The sequence below is a fragment of the Hyaena hyaena genome, unplaced genomic scaffold (assembly GCF_003009895.1).
Source record: "Hyaena hyaena isolate Hyena2069 unplaced genomic scaffold, ASM300989v1 scaffold_287, whole genome shotgun sequence".
NCBI lineage: Eukaryota > Metazoa > Chordata > Mammalia > Carnivora > Hyaenidae > Hyaena > Hyaena hyaena.
Genome location: NW_024080919.1, coordinates 1,296,771 through 1,302,770, shown reverse-complemented (window position 1 = coordinate 1,302,770; position 6,000 = coordinate 1,296,771).

The window sequence follows — 6,000 nt, the reverse complement described above, 5'->3', positions numbered from 1 at the left end:
CCCCCCCCCGGGAAGGCCAAGTCCCTGTCGTCTGGCAGGACCCGGACGATCCCGCTTCCTGCCTGGCCGCCTGCAGTCATGTCAGCAGCCACTGCTTCCCTCAAAAGCAGCCTGGTTCAGGGTCATAAATTCCATACTTACCTACCTGGAAGGCCCTTCACGGCCCCCCGATGGCCGCTTGGGCCTCCTCCCCTGGCTCCTGTCCACTCTATCCCAGTAACTCCAGAACATTCTGCGGACAGGCAGACCAACTTCTGCCTCAGGACATTTGCACTTGCTGTCGCCGGGCCTTAGTGCCCTTCCCTCAGGCTAACTTCCTTGTGCCCTTCAGGCTTTTCAAGATCATGTTTTGGAATGAGAGCCTCCCTGGCCACCCCTTTTAAAATTTCAAATCAACCCTTTATTTACTTCTTCCTTACTGTATCCTTTTTTACCTTATTATAATTTAATACATTTATATTTTACTTATTGGGGCGCCTGGGTGGCTCAGTCGGTTAAGGATCCGACTTCGGCTCAGGTCATGAACTCACAGTTTGTGGGTTCGAGCCCCGCGTCGGGCTCTGTGCTGACAGCTCAGAGCCTGGAGCCTGTTTCAGATTCCGTGTCTCCCTCTCTCTCTCTCTGACCTTCCCCTGCTCACGCTGTCTCTCTCGCTCAGAAATTTTTTTTAAAAAAAAACTTATATTTTACTTAATTATTTGGTGTCTCAGTCCATTCAGGCTTCTGTAACAAAATACCACCAACTGGGTGGTATCTTATAAACAAGAGAAATGTATTTCTCACAGTTCCGGAGTCTGGAAAGGCCTAGATCAAGGCACCCGCGGGCTGTGTTGGGATGAAAGCCGTCTCCCCGGTCCAGAGCGGGTGCCTTCTCACCGCCCTCGCACACGCCGGGAGGGGCTCAGGAGCTCCGGGGTCGTTACAACAACAACGCGGAGCTCGCTTACGAGAGCTCCACCCTCATGGCCTAAGCACCTCCCAAAGCTCCCACCTCCTGATGCCATCACCTTGGGCCTTGGAATTTTAACTTGAATTTTGGCGGCATAAACACTCAGACCATAGCATCGGGCTGTCGTCTGTGTCTTCCAGCAGCGTAGGCCCCACACGCTTCGTCATCCCCAGGGCGTGGTGCACGGTCAGTGCTCAAGAATAGCGGCTGGAAGAATGAATGAATGAAATGTGGATGAACCTCAAAAGGATTATGCTAAATGAAAGAGGCCCGACACAAAAGCTCACAGAGTGTATAACTTCATTCATATGAAATATCAGAATCCATACATTTGTAGACACAAAATCCGGATTAGTTGTTGCTGGCGGCTGAAGGGGGGATAGGGAACGACTGTTCAGTGGACACAGGGTTTCCTTTTGGGGTGAAGAAGTGGTTTGCAACTAGGTAGTGGTGATATTAGGGACGATAGCACAACATTGTGAATATACCACGTGCCCCTGAAATGTATGCTTTAAAACAGTGAATTTCAAGGGCGCCTGGGGGGCTCGGTCGGTGAAGCGTCCGACTTCGGCTCAGGTCATGATCTTGCGGTTCGTGAGTTCGAGCCCCGCGTCGGGCTCTGTGCTGACAGCTCAGACCCTGGAGCCTGCTTTGGGTTCTGTGTGTCCCTCTCTCTCTGCCCCTCCCCTGCTTGTACTCTCTCTCAAAAAAATAAACATTAAAAAAAATTTTTTTAATAGTGAATTTAATGTTATGTGAATTTGACCTCAATAAAAAAAGAGCAAAAACCCAAATATGAATGAACAGCTGTGGAATGGTGAGGCCTGGCCAGCTCAGGGTGTGGCCGAATGGAGAGGGAGGGGACGCGCACCTCTCTGTTCCACCGGAGGGCGGAGGGCGGCCTGAGACCCAGGTAAGGGCTCACCCTCATCTCAGGGCAGGCAGATCCCGCCCGCAGCAAGGGTGGGACCGTCTCATTCACGCCCCGTTTCAAACCCCGATTAAATGCCTCGAGGTCAAGGCACGGCCCCAGCCGGCTCTGAACCTTACAGAGCCCTGCGACAGCTCCGCGGAGAAGCAATCGAGCTGCAGTAATGACAGGCCCTGCGAAAGCTCTGCATGTCCTTTTCAAATGATTTTCTTCCAAAGAAGTGCGATTTGATAGATTTCTCAGGATTCCTGAACTTTCTTCTGGATGAAATTGCTGCAGTGTCTCAGAGCACAAGCTCTGGGGCAGGCTGCCTGGGTTTCCATCCTGGCTCAACATCTCTAACGGCCGTCAAACCTTCCATCAGCGGTGCTCAACCAGGGGTGAATTTGCCCCCCAGGGGACATTTGGTATCACGTGTGGCGACAAGTTGACCGTTAGAACTGAAGGAATGCTCTCCCGGCCCCTGATGGGTAAAGGCCAGGGATGCTGCCAAACATCCTGCAAAGCACAGCACGGTCCCCACAGCAACTACCTCGCTCCAGATTTTGATAATGGCACTGTTGAGACACCCTGTCTTAGACCAATCAGTAGGCTGTTTTGGGCCTCAGTTTTCTCATCTGCTAAATGGTGATACTAGCACTGGGCCTACTTACAGGGTTAAATAAGTAAAAAGTGTGCAAAAGGCCCATAGCATAGTGCTTGGCACGTAATAAGTGCTATTTAAAAAAAAAAAAAAAAAAGGATTATTAGGCTAAGCTTATGCCTGCTTATCTCGATTATCGCAGAACCTGATGACCGGGTGGATTTGCCTTCCGCCCCTCCGCCAGCCTTAGCTGCAAGCCTCGGGCACAGGAGGCACAGGAGCGTCACTGACCGCGAGGAGAGGGGGCACACTCATCACCGGTGCCTGATTCAGTAAATGAAAACAGAGGACGCCCAGGGGGATCTGAAGGTTAGCAAACAACGAATAATTCTTTATGCCCCAGGCGATATACGGGGGAGGTATCTTATGCTAGAAAACCATGTACTTACACTAGAGAAGTATTTGCTGTTTACCTTCAGTTCAAATAGCGCTGGGTAACCTGTACTTTACCCGCTCACCCTACCCTCCCGGCACCTGCCCGCTCGCAAAGAGCCTGTGCCACACGCAGACGGTCAGTTTGCATAAGTTAAAAGATTGAAACCACCTCTTTCCCTCAGAGGAACTGAAAGGCGAATGTTACCCCCGCTAAAACTACAAATGTGCCTCCGATTTTCCAAAACAAGCCACTGACGATGGAGCACAGAGGCCCCGGGCCTGCCCAGAACAGCACGGCGGGGCGGCGGGGAGTCAGGTTCCCGGGCCATGGCTGACCCGGGTTAGGGGCTGTCTTCCGCCAAGCGGTAGTAGGGCCACCTCGCCAGATGGTGGCAGGGCTCAGACACGACAGGTGTCGACACTGACACCTTCCACAGTGTGGACACATGACGGGGTCGAGAGACGGGGATGGACAGGTGAGCGCTGTGCAGCAAGAGCCAGGGGCCACCGCCCCTCCGCCAGCCGCTGAACCCGCGTCCCCCGGGTGCCTTTAACACCGCATACTCCTAAGAACCACTCCAGATCCTTGGAATCAGAAAAAAATGATCAGAAAAATGATAAGGCCTGGGCTGCAGGCTGCGCAGGGCATCAGGGCTGAGAACCATGAGTCCAAACTCGGAGGATGGCTCTGCCGAGGGTGCTTCTCCGACGAGAGCAAAGAGCAGAGGCCGGGGGGGCGTGTAAAACACAGGTGGCTGCGTGTTATCGAGTTTCTGCTTTGGCAGGCAGGGTGGGCCGGAGGATTTGCGCGCCCCCGGGTGATGCTGCGGCTGCTTCTGAAGACAATCGAGAGCCACCTCCCTCCACCCCGGCCCCGGCTGCACCTTAGAGTCACCCGGGGTGTTGTTAAACACCTAGGCCTTGGCCCTGGAGAATCTTACTTAAATAGTCTGGGGGGGAACGGGGCCCCTCACAAGTCGAGGGCCCCCGGGCCCGGAATACCTGCTCTCCTGGACTGAGCTTTCTGCCCCACCGACAAGGGCTGCCCAGGGCCCCTCAGAAGCTCAGTCGCCCAGGCCCCACCTGTGGAATCAGAATCTGCATTTCAACAAGGCATGAATTCCTATCTCATGAAAGTTCAAGAAGCACTGCTTAGGATTCAACCTAAATGAAACTTTTTCTTTTTTTTTTTTTTTTTTGTATTTTAGAGATTTTATTTTTTAAACATGTCTTAACTTTTTTAAATTGTTTTTTAATGTTTTATTTATTTCTGAGAGAGGGAGAGAGGAGGGGCCGAGAGAGAGGGAGACAGAATCCGAAGCAGCTCCAGGCTCCCAGCCGGCAGTCAGCACAGAGCCCGACGTGGGGCTCGAACCCACCGACCGTGAGATCATGACCTGAGCCGAAGTCGGACGCTCAACCGACTGAGCCCCCCGGGCGCCCCAAGTGAAACTTTTTCTAAGAAGACTCCTTCTAGTAGCTCTGTAAGGGTAGATCTCCAGAACTCTGAGGTTGGAAAAACAGAGCTAGCGCTGCCCAGCCCTTCCCATTAGCGAGTCAGACAGGTAGCCAAGCATGCAATAAATAAAGTCTCCCAGTGACATTAATCGCCTGCCCTTGGAGTAAGTGTTGGAGGACAAATTTTTAAATGAAAGTAAGCAGGCACCACGTCCCAAGAGTGTAGAACCCTCATCAGTGACTTTCCAGCATCTGAGAGAAGAACCCAGACCAGACAGACGCCTTCCTTAGGCTTAGGGGCAGGGGTTGCTACCAGTATTATAACTGCAGTGTGTACTCACCGTCGCATACAGACTATGGAGTTTATTATATTCCAGAGCGAGGCCTCAGCCATGCCCCCCTTCATGCATTGGAAAGTACCTGGGCTACTACCTAACTGTCTAGTATGATCAAGATTCTTGGCCCAGAGCCCCAAAGCCAAACAGTATCATTAGCAAACACTTAATAGTATCGCCTAGGGTGTGGGGAATAAGCCTCTCATATCCTAATGGTGTAAGCGTCAGCTGATGCAGAATTATTGGAAGGCAATGTGGGAAACACCCTCAAAACTTTAAATACCCATATGCTACGACCCCCACTCCCACAGCTAGATATGTAGCTTACAAAAAAAATTAGAAGACATGTATAAAGATATATACATAAGAATGGTCTTTGCAGCACTGTTTCTAATTTTTTTAAATGGAAATAAGCTATACATCTATCAAGAAAGGAGTGGATAAATTCTTATAGTTCAGTAGTCTTCTGCACATTTATTTTAAAAATGGAAACTATAGAGGCACCTGGGTGACTTAGTTGGTTAAGCATCTGACTTCAGCTAAGGTCATGATCTCATGGTTCATGAATTTGAGCCCCACATTGGGCTCGTGGGGACAGCTCAGAGCCTGGAGCCTGCTTGGATTCTGTCTCTCTCTCTCTCTCTCTCTCTCTCTCAAAAATAAATAATAAAACTTTTAAAAAATTTTTAGAAAAAGGGAACTATAAGTGTTCACACATGAACAGATGCGTGAATGCATATGTGTGTATATATGTAGTATGACAAATCTGGAAATGCACCACCAATCTGTAAACAATGATTGCTTTTGGGAAGTGAAGCTAGAATAGAGGAAGTAGATTTCACTTTTTCTGCATACCCGTCTATAATTTTTGAATGTGTTATAAAAAGCATGTATTATTTTTATTGTTTAAAAAGTATTTGCGACAGGTAAAAATAATTTTTTAAGAATTGTTTTTCTCTAGGTGTGTTTCCTTACATTAGCTCATTTAGTTCTGTGTTTTAGGCTTATTAATTAGACTTAACACAATATACTCTCAGTTGACTAAACTTGGGTTTTAGAAAAAACCTAATCCAGCCTGGATTCCTTGAGATTAAATCCAGGTGACCCTGACTGGCTTCAGGGCACCCTAGAGGGTTCTTAATTTTAATTTAGTATCAGGTCTTTGAAATAACACCCGTGTCTTTTAGCCTCTGCCTTTTACTATTACCTCTTAATAAGCATGTGGTTAGCTAAAACTCCGAATTCTTCTCAGTAAAATGCTGCTAAACCAGGTCACCCCAATTCTGTATTATGTAATTTTTTTAATATA